This window comes from Oryx dammah, unplaced genomic scaffold, assembly GCF_014754425.2.
Source record: "Oryx dammah isolate SB20612 unplaced genomic scaffold, SCBI_Odam_1.1 HiC_scaffold_12, whole genome shotgun sequence".
NCBI lineage: Eukaryota > Metazoa > Chordata > Mammalia > Artiodactyla > Bovidae > Oryx > Oryx dammah.
In genome coordinates, this window is record NW_024070196.1 from 21,208,437 (window position 1) to 21,234,059 (window position 25,623).

Genomic DNA, 25,623 nt, shown 5'->3' on the forward strand with positions numbered 1-25,623 from the left:
ATTACCTCAAATATAGGAATCCAAGTATAAAATTCTTCTGTGTGACAGGTAGACACTCTACCTTTTATAGAAATGAGGTGTATGAAATAAAAGGTATATGATAACATTTAAATGAAATACTGTGTACTCTAATGTTAGAGGTTCAAACACATTTTCAGTTACCATTATTTGATATTTTAAATGGTAAAGAGAGAAAGGATTCAATTATGGCATTATCTAGGAATAATGATGAATGAATATACACATATATCTAAAACACATCAATTAAAACCACTCTGATAGAAACAGATTCTCTTCGGGGGACTAATAGCTGGTTTAAGAAAAAGTATTGAAACCCTCTCTATGAACTCTTACTTCTTAGTTAAGTACTTTTCTCTCAACTTCCTAATTTTGTATTTCAATCCCTGTGATTCAACTTCAGCATACCAGGCCTTCCTGTCCATCACCAACTCCCGGTGTTCACCCAAACTCATGTCCATCGAGTCAGTGATGCCATCCAGCCATCTCATCCTCTGTTGAATACTGGAATGGGTTGCCATTTCCTTCTCCAGTAGATCTTCCCAACCCAGGGATTGAACCTGGGTCTCCTGCATTTTAGGCAGATGCTTTACTGTCTGAGCCACCAGGGAAGTCCTCCAGTATTCCTACCTTGAAAATCCCATAGATGGAAGAGCTTGGCAGGCTACAGTCAATGGGGTCACAAAGAGCTGGACATGTCTAAGAGAATCCACTTTCAGTTTTAAGAGACTATTAAGCTCCTTTTTGCTTTCTGCCATTAGGGTAGTATCATCTGCATATCTGAGGTTGTTGCTATTTCTCCTGACAATATTGATTTCAGCTTGTAACTCATCCAGCCCAGCATTTTGCATGATATGCTCTGCATATACATGATCCACTGGAGGAGGAAATGACAAACAACCCCAGTATATTGCCATGAGAACTGCATGAACTGAATAAAAAGGAGAAAAGATATGACACCAAAAGATGAGTCCCCCCGGTCAGAAGGGATCCAATATGTTACTGAGGAAGAGCAGAGGACAGCTGCTATTAGCTCCAGAAAGAATGAAGTGGCTGGGCCAAAGCAGAAATGATTCTCAGTTGTGAATGCATCTGGTGATGAAAGTAAGATCTGGTGCTGTAAAGAACAGCATTGCATAGGAACCTGGAATTTTAGGCCCATAAATCAAGGTAAATTGAATGTGGTTAAGCAAGAGATGGCAAAAGTAAACATCAATATCTTAACAATCAGTGAACTAAAGTGGACAGGAATAGATGAAGTTAATTCAGATGACCATTATATCTACTTCTGGTGCAAGAATCCCTTCCAAGAAGTGGAGTAGCCCTCATAGTCAACAAAAGAGTCCAAAATGCAGTACCTGGGTGCAATCTCAAAAGTGACAAAATGATCTCAGTCCATCTTCAAGTCAAACCATTCAAAATCACAGTAATTCAAGTCTATGTCACAAACACCAGTGCTGAGAAGCTGAAGTTGGGATCACAAAGAGTCGGACACGACTGAGCGACTGAACTCAACTGAACTGAACTAATTCATTAATGAGTTTGTTAAGTAAGAATAAAAAGCCAAATAAAAACTATCAAATAAAAATTAATATAAATATATTTTAGTAAAGAATTTGTAAATCATATAGCCAAATTGTAGAATAGATGTCATTTAAAAAGCTTCTTTAAAATCATCTGACTTAAGACCTTGTTTAATGTCTGTTTCTAAAATATCTAACTTATTAGATTTCAAGGTCCAAATGAGAGTTAGATGATTTATAGCGACTTATTAAACATAAGTAAAATTCCTCTTTTCAATTTTAATTAAAATCTTCAAAATGTAAAATTTCTTAGCTTATAATAAGTTCTCTTTGCTTCTACTATTCCTTTGGTTAAAAAAATCTTTATTGTTGACCTTGCTGTATCCCTGTTAGCCAGTGGAAAGTATATTCTGTAAAAGCAAAGTTATTTAAGGTTGTTGCAGTAAATCTGAGAGAATAAGTATGATAAATCACATTTTCATAAATAGAAAAAATCAATTCATAATGAAATGGCTCTGAATATATTTGAGGAGTTTTGTAACCTATATAATTTCTTATTTGATATGCAGATATGTAAGAACTTGCTTCAGTATTAAAATCTTCACTTTCTACTCTTCTTAGGACATTTTCACTTCATTCCCAGAAGAAAGAAAAATGAAGATTTAATATACGGGTATATTTTGTTTCATTGCTCTTGGCTTTATTGTGCTTCACAATTACTGTGTTTTTTTTATAAATGAGAGATTTGTGACAACCCTTTCTCAAGCAAATTTATTGGCACCATTTTTTCAATAGCATTTGCTCACTTCATATCTCTGTCACAGTTTGATAATTCTCACAATATTTTAGGCTTTTTCATTATTATTGTATTTATCATGGTGATCTTTGATATGCATATTATATTTAATTGTTTTGATATTTTTCTAGCAAGAGTATTTTTAAAATATATACATTATTTTTAAGGCATAATGTTACTGTATAATAGATTACATTATAGTGTGTATGTACCTGTTCACTAAGAAACCAAAAATCCTTGAGTAACTCACTTTATTTTTATATTCAGGTTATTATGTTGTCCTGGAGCTAAACTTGCAGTATCATCAACATATGTCTGTATTGGCAAATGTTTGTCTTTCTTCAAGAAATGGCAAAATGAAAATTGTAGAAGCAAGTTATCTCTTGGGAAGGTTCCTCTTATCAACAATAAGTAAATCAAATAAGGACTGAATGATCTCTTATGAAATTATCAGTTTACTTTTAAAAAGTAAGACCAATTTTTATTTTGTTGTTATTTTTGTGACAATGAATATAAATGTGTTTTATTTTTACTAAATGATAGCTGTGAAATCAACTCAATAGACTTCTTTATACACTTGTAAACTTACTAGTAGTTTTAATAGGAGTAACAGCTGAAGAAATCCACAAAAGTGAAAGGAACATTTTAAGAAATATACTAAGCTTTATGTTCAACTGTTTCCAGGATCATGTTCACAATAAAATTGGAAGAAGAGAATACGGATTTCCCTAAACATAGAGATTGTGTCAGTATTCCCATCATGTTAATAATTTTTTAATTAATACAATGTGACATAGTGAGTACAGGAGAAACCTTAAGAAATCCATTGAAATTAAAACCAGTTTTGTAAAAATGTTTTCTCTCTCAAAGTTTAAAATATCTGTCTCTTAAAGACTATTAAAACTTTTTCTTCTTGCTATTTAAGTTATAGAGACACATAAAGTTGTTACTTGACTTTCTGCTCAGAGTGATGACTGAATGCATTTCTATAGATCTCCTCCTTTCAAAATTATATTGATATGATAAAAGTAATATTCAAATAAAATAGCTCCCTGACATCTCTGGGACACAGAAAAGATTCATAGACTAGAAACATTTAGGAAGTTTTGTAAGATGGTAAAGAGAGATTGGAGGGGTTGAGAAGTGGAATTCCATACTTCCGTTTCACTATAAAATTTCCATAGTTACTCTCTTCGTCAACTTAGTGGTAATTTCTTTTGATTTTTTCAGTTTTGTTTATGTTTCCCTTTTGGAAACTGCTGGCATTTCTCTGTGTTGTTTTCTCCTCTTACAGTTGTGCCTTATTCTGTTTCCTTAGATGGTAACTTTAAAACATTTGTTAATTTTAGTTGGCTTGGCAAGTACAGGGGGAGCTAATATAAACGGCAGATAATAGGTGTGGCATTGGGAATAAATACATTAGATCAGTTAGCATTAGCCTATCACCTCTTATTCTTAAAAAAAAAAAGAAAGGAAAAACCTGACATAATAAAAACAGATCTATATACATACACTGGAGAAGGCAATGGCACCCCACTCCAGTACTCTTGCCTGGAAAATCCCATGAACAAAGGAGCCTGGTGGGCTGCAGTCCATGGGGTCTCTAAGAGTCGGATACGACTGAGCGACTTCCCTTTCACTTTTCACTTTCATGCATTGGAGAAGGAAATGGCAACCCACTCCAGTGTTCTTGCCTGGAGAATCCCAGAGACGGGGGAGCCTGGTGGGCTGCTGTCTATGGGGTTGCACAGAGTCAGACACGACTGTAGTGACTTAGCAGTAGCATATACATACACAAAAACTATCACCTCATTCCTGCTGCTCTAAATCATCTTGATCAATGATAAGGAGATTCTGGCTTTTAAAAAATTAGAATTATCATAGATTTTAATAATATTTTTATGTAATCCTTAAAGATTTCATATATTTTTGCTATTAAAACTTTATATCCATTTTCTTTAGGCATAGTTGAAAACACCTTCAGAATTTTCTTCAAGGCTATTGTCCTAATCATAATTTCTAATCTTCCTTATTATCTTGTTAATTAATACAATTTTATTAAGACATCTATTTTATCAAATATCCAATTGAATGTATTCTGTTTCTCCTTATTAGCACAACAAATGCTTTGGAAATTATCTTATTTTATTGGCTCTTTGAAAAATAAAGTGCTAATTTGCAGTTTCCTAACTTCTAAATATTTCTTTAGTACCATGAGTTCTCTGTAAAATCTTTAGTCCCAACCATTTTATCCTGTTGCATTAGCTAATTCTACAAGTTCAGCTGAGTTCAGTTCAGTCATTCAGTCCTGTCTGACTCTTTGTGATCCCATGAATTGCAGCATGCCAGGCCTCCCTGTCCATCACCAACTCTCGGAGTTCACTCAGACTCACGTTCATAGAGTCAGTGATGCCATCCAGTCATCTCATCCTCTGTCGTCCCCTTTTCCTCCTGTCCCCAATCCCTCCCAGCATCAAAGTCTTTTCCAATGAGTCAACTCTTCGCATGAGGTGGCCAACATAGTTTCAGCTTTAGCATCACTCCTTCCAATGAACACTCAGGACTGATCTCCTTTAGAATGGACTGGTAGGATCTTCTTGCCATCCAAGGGACTCTCAGGAGTCTTCTCCAACACCACAGTTCAAAAGCATCAATTCTTCTGTGCTCAGCTTTCTTCACAGTCCAACTTTCACATCCATACATGACCACTGGTAGTAATTGTTTTCAAAAGGTTATATGCTCTGCATCTATTATTACAGTTTTGAGTTGGAAAGTAATCACTTAACTACCATTTTGGCTGATGGAGATTTAAAGAACCATAATCTTTCCCTATTTCAAACAACATCTCTTCTTTTACATTTAGTTATGTAGATATTTGTGATTTTATTCCATTTTTTTGTTGTTAAAAAAAAATCGGTCCATTTCAGTTCAGTTCAGTCGCTCAGTCATGTCTGACTATTTGCAACCCCATGGACTGCAGCACACCAGGCCTCCCTGTCCATCACCAACTCCCAGAGTTTACTCAAACTCATGTCCATCGAGTCAGTGATCCCATCCAACCATCTCATCCTCTGTTGTCCCCTTCTCCTCCTGGCTTCAATCTTTCCCAGCATCAGAGTCTTTTCCAATGAGTCAGTTCTTCACATCAGGTGGCCAAAGTACTGGAGTTTCAGCTTCAGCATCAGTCCTTCCAATGGATATTCAGGACTGATTTCCTTTAGGATTGACTGGTTTGATCTCCTTGCCATCCAAGAGACTCTCAAGAGTTTTCTCCAACACCACTTTGAGTTTTCTCAAAAGCATCAATTCTTTGGCCTTCATTTTCTTTATGGTCCAATTCTCACATCCATTCATGGCTACTGGGAAAACCATAGCCTTGACTAGATGGACTTTTGTTGGTAAAGTAATGTCTCTGCTTTTAAATATGCTGTCTAGGTTGGTCATAGCTTTTCTTCCAAGGAGCAACCATCTTTTAATTTCATGGCTGCAGTCACCATCTGCAGTGATTTTGGAATTCCCAAAAATAAAGTCTGTCACTCTTTCCATTGTTTTCCCATCTATTTGCCATGAAGTGATGGGACCAGATGCTATCATCTTCATTTTCTGAATGTTGAGTTTTAAGCCAAGTTTTTCACTCTCTTCTTTCAGTTTCATCAAGAGGCTCTTTAGTTCTTCCCTTTCTGTCATAAGGGTGGTGTCATGTGCATCTCTGAGGTTATTGATATTTCTCCCTGATTCTAGATTATGTATCATCCAGTCCAGCATTTCACATGATGTACTCTGCAAGTAAGTTAAATAAGCAGGGTGACAATATACAGCCGTGATGTAGTCCTCTCCCGATTTGGAACCAGTCTGTTGTTCCATGTCCAGTTCTAACTGCTTCTTCTTGACCTGCATATAGATTTCTCAAGAGATTGGTACAGTGGTCTGGTAGTCCCATCTCTTGAAGCATTTTCCACAGTTTGTTGTGATCCACACAGTCAAAGGCTTTGGCATAGTCAATAAAGCAGAAGTAGATGTCTTTCTGGAACTCTCTTGCTTTTTTGATGATCCAATGGATGTTGGAAATTTAATCTCTGGTTCCTCTGTCTTTTCTAAATTGAGCTTGAACATCTGGAAGTTCACAGTTCATGTACTATTGAAGACTGGCTTGGAGAATTTTGAGCATTACTTTGCTGGCATGTGAGATGAGTGCAAATTGTGTGATAGTTTGAAAATTCTTTATCATTTCCTTTCTTTGGGATTGGAATAAAAACAGACCTTTTTGAGTCCTGTGGCCACGTTCCCTTGGTATCTGTAATTTTCTTGAAGAGATCTCTAGTCTTTCCCATTCTAATGTTTTCCTCTATCTCTTTGCATTGATCACTGATGAAGGCTTTCTTATCTCTCCTTGCTATACTTTGGAACTATGTATTCAAATGGGTATATTTTTCCTTTTCTTCTTTGCCTTTAGCTTGTCTTCTTTTCTCAGCTATTTGTAAGGCCTCCTCAGACAACCATTTTGTGTTTTTGCATTTCTTTTTCTTGGGGATGGTCTTGATCACTGTCTCCTGTAAAATATCACAAACCTCCATAGATAGTTTTCAGGTAGTCTCTGTATGATATATAATCACTTGAATCTAATTGGCCCTTCCAATGTATAATCATACAGGATTTAATTTAGGTCATACCTGGATGGTCTAGTGGTTTTCCCTACTTTCTTTAAGTCTGAATTTTTCAATAAGGAGTTCATGATCTGAGCCACAGTCAGCTCCTGGTCTTGTTTTTGCTGACTACATAGAGCTTTTCCATCTTAAGCTGCAAAGAATATAATCAATCTGATTTCAATATTGACCATCTGGTGATGTCCATGTTTAGAGTCTTCTCTTCTGTTATTGGAAGAGGGTGTTTTCTGTGACCAGTGTGTTCTCTTGACAAAACTCTGTTAATGTTTTCCCTGCTTCACTCTGTACTCCAAGGCCAAATTTGCTTGTTACTCCAGGTGACTCTTGACTTCGTACTTTTGTGTTCCAGTCCAAAAATCTGTCCAGAATTCTGCAAAATTTTAAAATTTAACTTTGAAATAAAACTCTTCATCTGAATTTATTTTGTTAATTTTCATTCAAAAATTCTTTTTGAAACTCAGTGGTCCCATTAAATATGCATATTCTAGTGGATTCTTTAATGCAGTGGAAGTTTCTAGTATTACTTCTTGAATTATTGCTTCTTCATCCATGTTGTTGTTACTTTCTGGAGTTTATTAATGCATGGTGTATACCATACCACAAGTCACGTGGGATATTGGTTCCCCTACCAGGGATCGACCCCATAGACGGCAGCCCACCAGGCTCCCCCTCCCTGGGATTCTCCAGGCAAGAACACTGGAGTGGGTTGCCATTTCCTTTTCCAGTGCATGAAAGTGAAAAGTGAAAGTGAAGTCGCCCAGTCATGTCTGATTCTTCATGACTCCATGGACTGCAGCCCACCAGGCTCCTCCATCCATGGGATTTTCCAGACAAGAGTACTGGAGTGGGGTGCCATTGCCTTCTCCACTTTACCACTGAGCCACCAGGAAAGCCCTATTGCAGTATTAGTCTGAACTAAATTATTTTCTTTTTTTTCATATGATAAATACCCTGCTTTGGGCAAGTAGCCCTTCCCATGTCTTTGTGAGGGGTATACTACAAAGATGGGATGGACCTCTATTCAAAATTTGTTCAAATGTTGAGACTGATGACAGCACACATGCTAAGAAGACATAAAAAAAAGTTATCACTTAGACTAAGAGCCTTCTCTGAGTATGTAGAGAAGATCTCTAAACTGGGCTTAAAATGGCTTGAAAGAGGAGGAAAAGGAGGCTGGCTTGGGGTTTTTATTGTGGTTAAAGGGTGAGACTGGTGTGAAACTCTCACACTTGAATTTAGAAGCATGCACATGTAGGGCCTTGTACACTTGGAATCTTCCACTGGCACCAAAGTAGGAAGCAGCTAAGTTTTCTTTCAGTTTGTTTAGATATGAGGCAGAAGGCAAAGATAGCTGGATGTCCCTTAACAGCTGTCAGCAAGAATCAAAATACTAACAAGACTCCTTGTTACACCCTTCCTATGGCTGTTTCCGCTTATTCTGTAACAGTGCATCTGCCTCATGAAACTGTTGCTATTTATTTGTTTATTTGCCCTAACTCTACATATTCTGTGTTTCTGGATAGAAGGGCCTCTGCCCTGTTTACCATTTTAAACCCTGGACCTATCACAGTTCTTCACATCTCACCTTATTGTAAAAATAGAATTATTCTTAGTATACTTTTAATAGTTATTGAAATTGGCTGAATAACCTTTTGCTAAAATAGTAATCGGTGAATTCCAAAGAATTTGGTTGTATTCCTTGTTTAAATTGTCCTCTGATTTTGTTTTAATATTCTTATTTTATGAATTGGCAATGAAATAATGTTTTGGGGAGAATTGGGTCAAATGAATTTTCAGTTAGGCAGATCAAATCATGTATTATAGGTTTTAATAAAAAACTTGACTCTCTTTTTTCCTTCATTCCTTCCTTTCTTCTTATATTCATTGTTTCCTTTACTTCCCTATGACATATATTTATTAATTTGTTTTAGGCATTTTGAGGGCAATGTTTTGATAATCAACACAGTAGTATTTTGTACCCTGGTAATTTCACTTATCATGGGATATAGCAAAATAAACAGAAAGACAACAGTATGATGGTAATAGTGATAGTTATAACAACAGCAACAACAGATTTTTATAGTCAGATTTGGGGTTAAATACCAGCAGTACTAGCCTCAGCCATATGAATCTGGGTAAGTAAGCCATGGTTTTCTAATTATCAAATGAAAAAAACACTGTCTTGTAGGATTCTATAATTAATTATTAATATATAAAATACTATATAAACCAATCAATATTATGCCTGAAATGGCATTTGGCCAAAACCAGTGAGCAGGTGTATAAAGATGTATACATTTTGGAGAACACAGCTATTCCTTTATTTTTTTTTTTTTGTTTGTTTGTTTTGTGAAAATTTTTTTTTTTAATTTTTATTTTTACTTTATTTTACTTTACAATACTGTATTGGTTTTGCCATACATTGACATGAATCCACCACGGGTGTACATGCATTCCCAAACATGAACCCCCCTCCCACCTCCTTCCCCATAACATCTCTCTGGGTCATCCCCGTGCACCAGCCCCAAGCATCCTGTATCCTGCATTGGACATAGACTGGCGATTCGTTTCTTACATGATAGTATATATTTTTCAATGCTATTCTCCCAAATCATCCCACCCTCTCCCTCTTATTTTTTAAATGAAAGAGACTTTTGGTATCAGCTAGTCTCCTGGTTACCAAACTTGGGTCCATAGTAAACACATTTCCGTGCTTTGTGGTCAAGTGATTTCTATAATGGTACTATGGGATACATCCAAGAATCTGTATTGTTGTAAAGCTTTTTACGTAATAGTGAAGCATAGCTGATTTGAGGAACCACTGATCTTTATACAATCTGATCATTTTATACCTGAGGAACTGAGGACCAGAGGACTATTTCTCTGTGCTAGAGAGCTGATTAGTGGCTGAGCTCATGTTTGCCAGTTCAGATCTTTGTCTTCCGTGACACTTCCGTACTCTGTGTGGAATTTAAAGGAGTGTATCTGTGGAGAAGCAGTTCCTAAGAGAGCTTTGGTGACTAGATGGTAGCTGTGTGCACGTGGCCAAGAAGGAGTGTCTAAAGCAAAAACAATGTACTTGGATCTGTGTATCAGAGTCCTGGAGCCATTGAGACTTTAACTCATTTTGCAGTCTAGTCATTTTGCAACAAGGATGATATTTAGAGGAAGGAAATGGATTGTTGTCTTGGATTTATCACTAAGAAATATAACTGCTTTATGCTTAATTTTAAAGGCAAGATCATACCGAGAAAAGCCCATTGAATATAGATCTTTGTTTGAACTACAGAGCACTATTATTTTATTCTGGAGATACTCTGAGCCATTTTTTATGAGTGAAAAATAATAATCACTATTTTATAAGCTTTGTAATTTAATATATAATCATTTTAGTCCTATCCACATTCTTAGACTTGACCTTAGTCTTGCTATTTAAGTGCACTAACTGCATTTGGCTGAAAGTTATAATCTTAGGATCATTTTTTTCTTCTCATGTCTTCCCTTGATGTTAGAATCTGGGTTCTTTGGGGCTTCTTGTTGTTGATTTTGCTTGATAATGACAGACCTCTCACTTAACACTGAAGTAGAATTACAGTGGAAATATTAAGGAATTAGAAATCTGATGACTAAAACAGAAAATGATCTGCATTTAATTCCCCTCTCAAAGCCTTCACCAGAAACACATACAAGGGTCTTGGGATATAGAAATGTTGTTGGCAGTTAAAGTTGCTGCTTCAATTTTGAAATAAGTATACCATTTTCAGAACAAAAGATGACAACTGAATCTAGAGTATAGATAAAGTAAGAATTCATTGAAGGCAAAGATATTTTGGATCAGATTTGGATGATGACCTTTTGATAGAAAATACACAACATACATAATATCTCCAGATAGTAAGACACAGTTTTCATAAATTCTAAGGCAGCTCATGTTCTTTTATAAATCTTAGGAGAAGACACCTTCTTGACAGATACCTTTTTCTGCTAGCCTGTCTAGCATTCAAATACAAAACTATACAAATTACCATTTGTACAGAAGAGTTCTTTTTCCTCTCTTTATTTTCATTTTAAAAAGTAGAGCATTAAAAAAAATTTAGGATGTTTACAGGAGCTTTTCTAAATGCTCCTATGCTAATAGATACTATTAATACTTAATAGCTATATAATGCTTTCATCTACAAATCCCAAAGGGATTTTTGAGTGTTACAGTCTTCATTTTCTAAAAGACAAAAGAGAATTTTGAGATGACAAAAGTGTAGTTACCCAAAGCTTTCTGAGCACATAACTAACAACTCAATCAAATTAGAATGCTTGGAAAGAAAATTGTTAAACTATGTCAAGAATTTCTTTTTTTGAGAAGAATTGTCCCATTTGGTTCTAAAGGAGAAGTTTGTCTTACTGTGACTATTCAGTGTTGATTTTATTTTGGATTAATTTTATTCCTTTCTTACCACTCCTCTTTCAGACACATTCTATCTCTATTTTAATTATTTTTTTCTTTGGTGGCTCTCCTTAACCTATGAGATATTAGAGCTCACTTTCCAAAAAAGATGGGCATGAAATGATTTATCTATTATTTACTAGTCAAATAAACACAAAACCCTACCCACATGGCTCAATAAAATGATTATATCTATTATTTACTGGTCAAATAAACATAAAACCCTACCTACATGGCTCAATGCCAATTCAAGAGACAAAGGAGACGTGATTTGATCCCTGGTTCAGGAAGGTTCCTTAGAGAAGTAAATGGCAACCCAGTATTCTTGCTTGGAAATCCCAAGGACAGAAGAGCCTGGTAGGGTCGCAAAGAGTCAGACACAACTTAGTGACTAAATAACAGCATACCACTCTGCTATGAACATTAATGATAATATCCCAGGTTTAAACAATTTCAAGAATTCAAACAATTTCCAGCAGCAGATACTGGATAAGAAAATACTTTTGAGCTAAAAGCATTTTCCTTCATCTGTGAATTGTCTTTATCTTACTGGTGAAAGCAACATTCATTAAGAAAATAGTCCATGCACGTCAGTCCAGAGACTCTATTTTCTTTATTTCTCTCCATTATATTGAAACAGTTCTGCCATTATCTCTACCATTTACTGTGTTATTCTTTTTAAAGGACAACATGATTTGAGATGAATAAAAGAGAGATGGCAAGACAAGTTACTGAGTTGTTAACTATTTTTACTATGTCCTTACTGTTGCAGAAGGCTTGCAAAATGGAGAGTTATTTTTATTTCTCCAATCTCTGTAATTCTGATTTGGGGCTCACTTCTTTAGGCAGCCTTTAACATCTGTCATGTTTCAGAACAAAAAATGAGAAGTCAAAAGGCACTTCAGAGGCACTCTATTCCACTGAGACCACTGTTGGGTTTAGAAGATAAATGCTAGAGAGAAAGGGCAGAGAGGATCCTCAAGAACAGGGGGTTGTGGAGGGCTAATCCAAATGAAAGAGTTTACTGAGACTGAGTGGGTTTTAGGATTGTTCTCCTTGTTTGTGTCCTTATCTGTTTAAGAGTAGCAAATGGATATCTGACTTATCCTGTCGTGCTTATGTGCCTGAAGCATGTCTGTATACATAAGAATCAGAGAAATTGAAGGGAGAACCCGTGCGTTATCTCCTGTCAGTCAAGAGCCCTATTGTAACGGCCTCTCTGAGTTCATCCAGAGCATCTGCGGCCCAAGAGGAAAAGGGCTCCACTAGGTAGCAGCACTGTGTGGGCTCAGGATCAACAATGCAGGAGGGCCTGGGCCTAAAGTATTCTGACAGTGCATAGATCCTCCAATTCGTCCTGTGATCCTGAGATGGGGAGGAGACCCTAATTCATAAAGGAAATTGAGTTTTCAACCAGCAGCAAGTTGAGTTGGACCAAGTTAAGAACTTGACCTAGGAAAAAGAATGTGACGTTTATGCAGAAAAGGCATGTGGGAAAAGGTGTAATTATTTAAAATATAAGCATGTTGGAATTCAGGTGCATTTGAAGCCCAAACTTATAGTTCTGAGAAAGAATGGCTTATCTAAATTACCTACTTAAGTGGAAACTCTTTTAGGATGATTTCTTGCTCTTAATTTGCCTTTCATATTCCAGAGATTAACCATTCCTTACAACACATTTATATTTAAAGAGGTACAGTTGAGATTTTCTTTTCAGTTAAGTAATAATAAGAACTCCTTTTACATAACAATCAGTAATATTTTGGGATTTCTGTACGTTTACAATATCCAAATACATGTTCTTAGTGTTCTTAGTTTAGCTAGAGAAGGTCCACGTCTCCATGTTTTCATTCATTTACATTAAATGAAAAGTAAACAAACAATTTTTACTAATGCCTGAAATGTTTTTAATGAAATAGAAGTCACTTTACAAATAAAGATACATTTTAAATTGTACATAACATTATATATATATAAGCATGCATGCTCAGTTGCTCAGTCATATCCAACTCTTTTGCAACCCCATGGACTAGAGCCCTCCAGGCTCTTCTGTTCATGGGATTTTCCAGGCAAGAATACTGGAGTGGGTAGCCATTTCCTTCTCCAGAGGATCTTCCTTACCCAGGGATCGAACCCAAGTCTCCTTCATTGACAGGCAGATTCTTTACCACTGAACCAGACATTTGCTACTATTAAACATATAAGGACACAAACAAGGAAAACAATCCTAAAACCCATTCATTTCTCAGTCTCAGTAAACTCTCTCATTTTGGATTAGCACTCCACAACCGCCTGTTCTTAAGGAACTTCTCTGCCCTTTTTTGCCTAGTGTCTTTATCTTCTAAACCCAACAGCAGTCTCAGTAGGATAGAGCATCTCTGAAGTGCCTTTTGACTTCTCATTTTTTGTTCTGAAACATGACAGATGTTAAAGGTTGCCTGAAGAAGTGAGTCTCAAATCAGAATTGCAGAGATTTGGGGAAGTAAAAATAACTCTCCACTTTGTAAGCCTTCTACAACAGTAAGGACACAGTAAAAATAGTTAATAACTCAGTAACTTGTCTTGCCATCTATCTTTTATTCATCTCAAATCATGTTGTCCTTTAAAAAGAATAACACAGTAAATGGTACAGATAATGGTAGGACTGTTTCAATATAATTGAGGGAATAAAGAAAATATAATCTCTGGATTAACTTGTATGGACAGTTTTCTTAATGAATATTGCTTTCACCAGAAAGATAAACAATTCACAGACGAAGTAAGAAGCATTCAGCTCAAAAGTATTCTCTGATCCAGTGTCTGCTGCTAGAAATTGTTTCAATTCTTGAAACTGTTTAAACATGGGATATAACCGTTAATGTCCATAGCACTGTAACTACAGGTAATATGCTATTGCTGTGGTTAAGTCACTAAACTGTGTCTGACTCTTGACCCCATAGGCTGTAGCCCACAAGGCTCCATATACTGGAGTGGGTTGCCATTTCTTCTCCAGGGGATTTTCCTGACCCAGGGATTGAACCCATGTCCCCTCTGTCTCCTGCACTGGCAGGCAGATTCTTACCACTGAGACACCTGGGAAGCCCAAATATATCTATATGTATATACAGATATGTGTGTGTGTTTCTGTGTATAAATGATATTTGCCTTAATCCACAAAATCCTGAAAATCACAGAGCCATTTTCACTTTCAGAACTCAGTTAAATGGGAGAAAGGAGTTGGGAGGAAAATGTAAATTTAACATGAAAAAATGTAACTACCTGTTCAGTTCAATTGTTTAGTCGTGTCTGACTCTATGACTCCATGAACTGCAGCACACCAGGCCTCCCTGTCCATCACCAACTCCCAGAATTTACTCAAATTAGGATCCATTGAGTCAATGATGCCATCGAACCAACTCATCCTCTGTCGTCTCCTTCTCCTCCTGCCCCTAATCTTTCCCAGCATCAGTGTCTTTTCAAATGACTCAACTCTTTGCATCAGGTGGCCAAATTATTGGAGTTTCAGCTTCAACATCAGTCCTTCCAATGAACACCCAGGACTAATCTGCATAGGATGGACTGATCTCCTTGCAGTCCAAGGGACTCTCAAGAATCTTCTCCAACACCACAGTTCAAAAGCATCAGTTCTTCTGTGCTCAGCTTTCTTTATACTCCAACTCTCACATCCATACATGACTACTGGAAAAACCATAACCCTGACTAGACGGACCTTTGTTGACAAAGTAATGTCTCTGCTTTTGAATATGCTGTCTAGGTTGGTCATAACTTTCCTTCCAAGGAGTAAGCGTCTTTTAATTGCATGGCTGCAATCACCATCTGCAGTGATTTTGGAGCCCCCCAAAATAAAGTCTGACACTGTTTCCACTGTTTCCCCATCTGTTTCCCATGAAGTAATGGGACCAGATGCCATGATCTTCATTTTCTGAATGTCAAGCTTTAAGACAACTGTTTCACTCTCCTCTTTCCCTTTCATCAAGAGGCTCTTTAGTTCTTCTTCACCTTCTGCCATAAGGGTGGTGTCATCTGCATATCTGAGGTTATTGATATTTCTCCCGGCAATCTTGATTCCACCTTGTGCTTCTTCCAGCTCAGCATTTCTCATGATGTACTCTGCATATAAGTTAAATAAGTAGGGTGACAATATACAGTCTTGACCAACTCCTTTGCCTATTTGGAACCAGTCTGTTGTTCCATGTCCAGTTCTAACTGTTGCTTCCTGACCTGCATACAGATTTCTCAAGAGGCAAGTCAGGTGGGGGTGTTCCCATCTCTTTCAGAATTTTCCACAGTTTGTGGTGATCCACACAGTCAAAGGCTTTGGCATAGTCAATAAAGCAGAAATAGATGTTTTTCTGGAACTCTCTTGCTTTTTCCATGATCCAGCAGATGTTGGCAATTTGATCTCTGGTTCCTCTGCCTTTTCTAAAACCAGCTTGCACATCTGGAAGTTCATGGTTCACGTATTACTGAAGCCTGGCTTGGAGAATTTTGAGCATAACTTTACTAGCATGTGAGATGAGTACAACTGTGCGGTAGTTTGAGCATTCTTTGGCGTTGCTTTTCTTTGGGATTGGAATCAAAACTGACTTTTCCAGTCCTTTGGCCAATGCTGAGTTTTCCAAATTTGCTGACATATTAAGTGCAGCACTTTCACAGCATCATCTTTTAGGATTTGAAATAGCTCAACTGAAATTCCATCATCTCCACTAGCTTTGCTCATAGTGATGCTTCCTAAGGCCCACTTGACTTCACTTTCCAGAATGTGTGGCTCTAAGTGAGTGATCACACCATTGTGATTATCTGGGTCATGAAGATCTTTTTTGTACTGCTTGTTATCTTATCTTAAATCATTCTATTGCATTGAAATATGTCTTCCTTAACATTCTGAAATTAATGTTTTCATTTAAAATTGTATTTCAATAGTGGAATCCCAAAATCATATTCAGTAATCTTTGCCTCTCTGCAGGATATGTATAAGCCAGTATGTTGCATGACAGCAGCTTTGCCTTATCCATATTCAGCAGAATGGACTTAAAGTAGCATTTTCCTGTTAGATTGGTTTGAAAGGAAATAATCTTTTAAAATTGATGTAAATGATTCTTTTCTTTGTTACTACAGCTTACTAATCTATTTTCTGTTAATGAGGAAAGCTACCAGAGTAAAAATAGAATAGAAAGTTATATTATGCTATAGGTAATTTCTAATAAATAATAATATTTATTCAGTGTTTACTATAGGCCAGACTTTATTCTAGACAGTTACAATCTCATGTAATACTGACAGTAACTCTTAGATATAAATGTGATGGTTATTCCAGTTGTTCCATCTGAAGAAACAGAAGTACAGAGATTCTCAATTAACTGGCTGGAGATCACACATCTGGTACAAGGTAGATCAGGAATCAAATTCAAAGTAACTCATCTACAGAGCATATTATCCTGATTATGCCACAAGGCTCTACTAAGTTAGAAATTGCTTAATGAGGGCTCTTGATGTACTCGACATTTTGCTGTGCCCTTTAAATCATTACACCATTTACTACTGAAAATACAACTTTGAGATATAACCATTATGATTCAATTTTCTGATATTAGAAAAAAATTAAAGACAGTAAGTAACTCGTCTACATAAGTATGAAAATAAATCTGGATGAGGAATGTAAACTCAGTGTTTTCTCAGAATCTGAGGTGCTCTACATGTCTTTGGAAGCACTGTCTCACAGAAATGTGCATGTCTCACAGAAATGTGCATTTAATCACTGTTTTATTGCCAAGGACTTTGAGCAGTAATTTCTGTACTTCTAACTCATTTTAAATGGCCTGAATCATTAAATATCTATTTTTGTAATTAGAGAAAAAAACATCCTTAGCAGCAAGAATATTTAAGTGTTTGTTTCAATTCACCTAGTTATTTTTGAACTGGAAATCTGATTGTAAACACAGAAATGGTTTTATAAATGAAATCTGTTTATTGCATAAATATATAGCGATACAAGTAAAAATTAATAACAACATAAATACTAAGCATTAAGTAAAGAGTTGGTAAACTGAAATATTTATTCTTGCTGGAAAATCATGCATTCATTAAAATATTTTCTAAGAATAGGCAAGAACATGGTAAAGAATTATGTAAATACATTCAAAATAAAATTTGGTTATAAACATTAGTACGATAATTTAAAAATTATGTTTAGTGATTTTTTTCTCTCTTACTCCTTTTTTTCACTCTGTGATTTTCTTTTTCCTTTTCAAATATTTTTGTGGGAAGTAGGAAAAGACCTGAGGAAATGAGATGATATGACCATAGTGTCAGTTAGAATACACAATTAGTTATTCATTTCATTGTGCTTAAGAATTGATCTAAAATTATAAGCATGTGCTTTGTCTGGCTTATGTGATGTTCAAATAGTTAATTTCCAAAGCTATACCATTAAAAATCATTCAGTAAAGGGAGTTGAGGGGATTAGCAGAAAGCAGTAGTGTTATTTATGTAAGAAAGGGATCGCCTAAAAACAGGATGCATAGGATATTTAACTGCAGACATCATTGCTGACCTGTACTTTTCTCACCTGATTATAGAGAAAGAAGATAAAGCTACTCAATTACTTTAATTTGATTAATCTAAGCATTCTAGTCAATATGCTGGGCCCATAATCCATTTGCTCTGAGGGTAATTATGATGGGTCCTCCCTGGTAGCTCAGTGGTAAATAATCAGTCTGCCAATGCAAGAGACAGGAATTTGATCCCTGGGTTGGAAAGATCCCCTGGAGAAAGAAATGGTACCCATTCCAGTATTCTTGCCTGGGAAATCCCATGGACAAAGGAGCCTGGCAGGCTATAGTCCCTAGGGTTGCAAAGAATGGGACATGACTGAGCATCCATGTACAATCAATATGATAGTTTTCAATGGAGAGTATGATACCAGGCTAAACTAAGGATGTGTAAGAACATGTAGAGCAAGCCAAAGCCAGATGGCAAGCTCAGGAATAAGTGGAATTTGGATTCTAGGTATAAGTTTCCAGATCAACTTGCATATGGCATTTTCAGGATAATTAGCCTTTGGCACACAAACACTATTTGCAGTGTTTAAGATAAACAATTAGTGTCCTTGGTGGGCTTGTGCAAGGAGTGTGGGGGGGGGAGTAGAGGAACCTGTAAACATGGGAGATTGAGCCAGAGTAACACAAGGTCAAATCTTGAGTACCCTACTTATTATCTGTGCAATCTTGAGTAATCTGCATCCAGGTCAAGAAGCAACAAGTTAGAACTGTACATGGAACAATAAACTGGTTCCAAGTTGGGAAAGGAGAACGTCAAGGCTGTATATTGTCACTCTGCTTATTTAACTTATATGCAGAGTACATCATGCGAAACGCCAAGCTGGATGAAGTGCAAGCTGGATTCAAGATTGCTGGGAGAAATATCAGTAACCTTAGATACACAGATGACACCACCCTTATGGCACAAAGTGAAGAAGAACTAAAGAGCCTCTTGATCAAAGTGAAAGAGGAAAGTAAAAAAGTTGGCTTTAAACTCAACATTCAGAAAACTAAGATCTGGTCCCATCACTTCATGGCAAATAGATGGGGAAACAATGAAAACAATGAGAGATTTTATTTTGGGGGGCTCCAAAATCATTGCAGATGGTGACTTCAGTCATGAAATAAAAGACGCTTGCTCCTTGGAAGAAAAGCTATAACCAACCTACACAGCATAAAAAAGCAGAGACATCACTTTGCCAACCAAGGTCTGTCTAGTCAAAGCTTTGGTTTTTCCAATAGTCTTGTATGGATGTGACAGTTGGACTATAAAGAAAGCTGCATGCCAAAGAATTGATGCTTTTGAACTGTGGCGTTGGAGAAGACTCTTGAGAGTCCCTTGGACAGCAAGGAGATCCAACCAGTCCCTCCTAAGGGAGATCAGTCCTGAATATTCATTGGAAGGACTGATGCTGAAGCTGAAACTCCAATACTTTGGCTACCTGATGCAAAGAACTGACTCATTGGAAAAGACCCTGATGCTTGGAAAGACTGAATGTGGGAGGAGAAGGGGATGGCAGAGGACAGAGGATAAGACGTTTGGATGACATCACCGACTCAATGGACATGAGTTTGAGTAAGCTCCAAGAGTTGGTGTTGGACAGGGAAGCCTGGCGTGCTGCAGTCCATGTGGTTGCAAAGAGTCAGACACGACTGAGCAACTGAACTGAACACTAAATTCCAGTTTTCTCATCTATAAAACTGAGTTATTCAACAAGCCTAGTTCATGCAAGTGCTGGGAGGATAAATTGACTGTGGACTTTCTGCACAGTGTTCCACATACACTATATTATTACCATTATTAGTAGTAATGTCACAGCCAAAACTCCATGGGGTAAGACATGAGTGCTGAGCAATGACTCCAAGCACTTACTATATAGAGAGAAAAGTTCAAGTCATCTCCAGTGTAGGAACTTTCTGTTTTGAAAGAGTATAGCTGAGAGTAGGAGGCTTGAAGACAGAATGAAGAATTAAGGACAATTCTGGAAGAAGTCAGAAAAAGGACTTTTCTTGATACATGAAGTCTTCTGTTAGGGTAACAGCTTGCTCATAGGAAAAAAGGAAAATCCCAGCTTGCACTTAAGATTCTCTATCTGAAGGGTGAATTATATGGAGGACTTCCTCAGACTGCAGCAAACACCAAGGAAACTAATTTAGAGGAAGAACTTTAATCAGAAGGGAATTATGGACTGTAAAGTTCAAGTTTGGAGATAAAGGAGAAGAAGCAGCTTGTAGTTTAGAGGATAAATTGGAAGTTAAAATGGAAGAAAGTTTGCCAGGGTTTGGAGAGAAAGATTTAAGAAGCAAAAAGAGCTGGAATGTTACCATACACCAGAAACATATGAACTGACTCCTCTGATGTACTATTATTTCTGTTAATATACTTGTGGATATTTTTCCCTTAGAATTACTTAATAATTTTCCTCCCTTGCACAGTGTTTTTTCATCTACATGGATTAAGCAAATACTAGCTAAAACTAGACAGTATAGTTTGAAAAACTGATGATTAATTTAAACCAATAGATTAAGTGGAAATCAGACTTTCGTTGTGTAAAACTTGGTGTGGGGAGGGAGTTAATGGCTTCAGTTGATTCCTAGACTCTCTAAACACTTGTGGGTACCTACTTTCCCTTCTCCTCTTGACACAACAGGGCCCCCGGCTCAGGCCCATCAAATTGCAAATGTCCTTTAGCCATTGCTAGTCTGTGCTTTGTTCCATATTAGACACAGGACTTCCCAGTGAGGCTTGTAGAGCCCTGATCTACCACCTGGGAAGAATGCCCCTATCTCTTTTCTTTTATCATCCATCCTTCTACCGCATCCTCAAATATTTGTTCTTATATTGACTTTAGGTATACAGCTTGGACATCCGCACTTCACGCATGATAGTAGAATCTAAGTTCTCATTATATCATGTCTGTTCTGTATTTGCCTTTCTCTGGTAACATTTCACTTTATTGTGATATTAGGATCAATCATGGTTTTGGGTAATGTCAGTATATTCATTATTAAAAAGTCCATCATCAGAATTTTGCTTAATGATTTTACTAGCTGTTTAAGGTCACTACCCAGATCCATTATTTCATTGTATTATAATGGTTTTGATAGCAGTAAAATATATTTCCTTTTACTAGGAGGTTTGTACTCCTTTTATTCAATTATTTTTATTTTTGTTTTCCCCATGATACTATGTTTGTGTTTAAGTGCTGAAGTCAATAGAAATTGCTTTCACTCTTCTGTTTTGGAGCCATTTCGCCATCTATAAAACCTTGAATATTTGTATTGCTGTGACTTCCTGGTCCTCTAAGCCATATCTTCAGGGATAGAGACATTATCATCTTATATTTAGAAAATTTATTTAATGAGCATGTACTACTTAAAGACTAAGGGAAAGAAGTATTTTTAGAAACTGGGTAACAGAAGCAGAAAACATCTAGTCAAACTACTACTGGTAAATAATTAAATATGCCTCCCCTATGAATTCTGAAGAGACCCTTTACTTATAATGATAGTTTGGGGGCACACTGATGTATTTTATGTAAGTTAGCCTACTTACTAGTACTCTTATGATGAAAGATGTTTTATGCTATCTTAAAGCAAAAGCGATGGCCCTCAGGAGAAATACACTATAATTCCTATAGCCCCAAATATAGCGTAATGAAATATTATTATCCCTATTTTCAATTACAATAAAGGTTTTCAATAAACTTTTGACATTTTTGAAGGCATGATTCTCAATAACATCATTATTGAACAATTCGAATTATGAATCCTCTGTGAGAACTTTGTCTCTCACAGTGTATAGCCTCAACCTCCAAACCCAAAATGCCATTTCGTGGGTTATTTTTAGAGGGCACATTTTACTTAACTGAATACTCATAGTGCAGACCTCTAATAGCCCTTCTAGGGAACTACATCTAATATTTACCAAGGATCCATGAAAGGGTAACACCATGATCATATTGTTTATGTTACAGAAAGTAAAGGGTGATCTCCAACACAAATGCTAACAACACAAGTGGGCATTCTTCGCACTGGTTTTCAAAAAAAGAGGAAATATCCCATGTTAGATTATATTCTGATAAATGCAGACTAATAAATATTTGCTTCATAGACTTAATTTCTTGGTTTGCAATTTTTATGAACAGGTTGTATTCATTCCACAATAGGAAAAAGAGTTTAAATTCCCATAGAATTGAATACAGTAATTGCCACAGCAGCACAAAATGCCTGAAATCGAGTGATTCTAAATATTCTCTTGATAGACTATGGAACCAAATCATCATTTAAATTTTCATAGCTAGTTGCCCCAGGATAGAGCAATATTTGAAATATTACTTTCACAATGTCATAACTAAAAAGTTCAGTGCAGTTCTGCAAATATCTACTAGTAACTTCTATGTGTCAAAAAGTGGAAGAGCATGAATAACACAAAGTAGCATTTTATTAATAGTAAATAAAATGTTGTGCTTTGTTACAACTGAAAAAATTCAAACCTACACTAAGGATAAGGAACTAAAAGAAAACCACAAAGCTCTCTGAACATAAGTGGTGGCATTGTTTAGAAGGGTCATATTGGCAACCTAGGAAAACACTGATCATTTCTAATGGGTTGGAAGGAGAGGGGCAATTGTTTGTCTACTCTGATAAATTGTTATATACAACCAAGCAGGGCCTATAACCTCAGCATTACAAGATCTCATTGTTCAGTGGTATTTAAATACTTGTTTTTAAATACATTAGTGACTCACTTTTTAAAAACCTCTATTCTAGCTAAATACTTAAAAATTTTTTTTAAAACAACCTAATTTTTAAATTTTTAAAATTAATTAATTTATTTTATTTTTGGCTTCCCTGGGTCTTCATATCTGCATGCAAGCTTTTTCTAGCTGCCTTGAGCAGAGCTACTCTCTATTTGTGGTGCATGAGCTTCTCATTGTGGTGGTTTTCTTGTTGTGCAGCATGGGCTCTAGCGTGAGCAGGCTTCAGTAGTTGAGGCACATAGGCTTAGTTGCTCTGCAAGCACATGGGAACTTCCTGATCCAGAGACCAAACTTACATCCCCTCATTGGAAAGTGGATTCTTAACCACTAGACCACCATGGAAGTCTCCAAAATACTTTTTTAGCCCATCTGCCCTATACTCCTAGATACATATGTGATCAGTTCAGTTCAGTTCAGTCGCTCAGTCATGTCTGACTCTGACTCCATGAACTGCAGCATGCCAGGCCTCCCTGTCCATCACCAACTGCTGGAGTCCACCCAAACCTATGTCCATCAAGTCAGTGATGCCATCAAACCATCTCATCCTCTGTCATCCCCTTCTCCTCCTGCCCTCAATCTTTTCCAGCATCAGGGTCTTTTCAAATGAATCAACTCTTCACATCCGGTGGCCAAAGTATTGCAGTTTCAGCTTCAACATCAGTCCTTCCAATGAACACCAGGACTGATCTCCTTTAAGATGGACTGGTTGGATCTCCTTGCAATCCAAGGGACTCGCAACAGTCTTCTCCAACATCACAGTTCAAAAGCATCAATTGTTCTGTGCTCAGCTTTCCTTATAGTCCAACTTTCACATCCATACATGGCCACTGGAAAAACCACAGCCTTGACTAGATGGACCTTTGTTGGCAAAGTAATGTCTCTACTCCTTAATATGCTATCTAGGCTGGTCATAACTTTTCTTCCAAGGAGTAAGCGTCTTTCAATTTCATGGATGCAGTCACCATCTGCAGTGATTTTGGAGCCCAGCCAAATAGTCAGCCACTGTTTCCACTATTTCCCCATCTATTTGCCATGAAGTGATGGGACTGGATGCCGTGATCTTAGTTTTCTGAATGTTGAGCTTTAAGCCAACTTTTTCACTCTCCTCTTTCACTTTCATTGGAGTACATATGTGGTAACTACTTCATATTATTTGATGGGCTTTCCAGTTGGTGCTAGTGGTAAAGAACATACCTGCCAATGCAGGAGACAAGACATAGGATTCGGGTTCCATCCCTGGGTTGGGAAGATTCCCCAGAGAAGGGCATGGCAACCAGCTCCAGTATTCTTGCCTGGAGAATCCCATGGACAGAGCAGCCTGGCAAGCTATGTTCCTCAGGGTCATAAAGAGTCAGTCACGACTGAAGCGACTTAGCACGTGCACAATTCTTTGATATACCAATTTCCCCAATGATGTTTACGGGAAAAGGAAGCAAATGCCTACTATTATTATTACTTAGCTTAAACAATTGTATTAGAATTTAAGTTTCTTGTCTAGGAAATAAAAATATAAAATGGTTCATATCCCTGACCATCCCCTTCCCCTCCACATACTAAGCACCCAAGGTCTTCAGAACACTTTTATACCCATCCTGCCTCAACCCATTTTGGGTTTTGCTAAGAGTATATGGAATTTTACTTTCAGATTGTTATTTTCATTACTAAGAATATTTGCTTTTTATATTTCAAAATTAATTATAATGACAGCATTAAATCTCAGTAAACAACATCAAAACCCTATTATAATTAATTTGTGCTTTATTTCTCACCATTGTTTCCTGAGGACCACAACTTTCCCTTTCTATGTCCCTGCCTTTAAAAAAATAAATAAATAAATCAGTTCTCTCCTTTTCGTTGGTGGTCGTTTAATCACTAAATCATTTCTGAATCTTTGTGACCCCATGGACTATAACCCACCAGGTTCCTCTGTCCATGGGATTTCCCAGGCAAAAATTCTGGAGTGAGTTGCCCTTCCCTTCATCAGAGGATCTTCCCAAACCAGGGATTGAATCTGTATCTCCTGCACTGGCAGATAGATTTTTCTACCACTGAGTCACGAGGGATTAATTTGTGTTTTATTTCTCGCCATTGTTTCCTGAAGGCTACAACTTTCCCTTTCTATATCCCTGCCTTTAAAAAATATATATACAGTTATTTCCTTTTTCTTAAAGGAGAAAAATATTAATTTGAATTATTCAAAACCCTGTTAACTCCAGCTGTCATGGACTTTCATTAGAATGACTAGTTGAAAGAGTGATACAAATCCACAACTCAAATAGTATCAGTGTGTTAACAATTATAACTTTTAGTTCTAGTTTTGTCTTTAGATCTGATGTACTTGGGTCTTTTTCTTATCCTTTGCCTAATTTAAGCCAACAATGGAAGGTATCGAGAAATAGTTCCACTTGGTAGAAGACTTTAGTCTCTTTTGAATTTTCAGTTTGAATTTCCTCTCTTCAGAATAGGAGTCTTCCGCATGAAAAACAAACCCATCAAAAGAATGAACGATTGAACGTCATTCCCTTCCCTGCTTTGCAATGAATACAAACTGACTCTGTTTCAGTTTATGCACCTACTCATTTTCTACTTTAGAGCAGTTTTATGCTAAGAAAATGTCTGAAGAACTTCTATCTCCTGGGAAGAAAAATGTGTTATATGTCAAAGCTTCAATTGTTAAAAGACTGTAATATTTTCAAAGGCTGGGAATCAAGGTCAAATCAAAAGGCTAAGTGCCTTAACTTTCTTGCATATATTGTTTCTGTTTCTCTTTTCTCTTTTATAATCATGTCTGTTTGCTAAAAGTTATGCAAAATAAATTAGGCTTTCAGAGCACTGACAGCTCAGCCATAGAGAAATCCTTTCCTCTATTTTTTTTGCAC

The 25,623-nt window shown here is 36.8% G+C and overlaps 1 non-coding gene across 1 annotated transcript; it reads right to left on the minus strand.

The window, feature by feature from the left end:
• Positions 1–557: 557 nt before the first annotated feature.
• TRNAF-AAA lies at positions 558–629 on the minus strand. Its single transcript has one exon. It is a non-coding gene; the product is annotated as a tRNA-Phe (tRNA).
• Between the last annotated feature and the right edge of the window lie 24,994 nt (positions 630–25,623).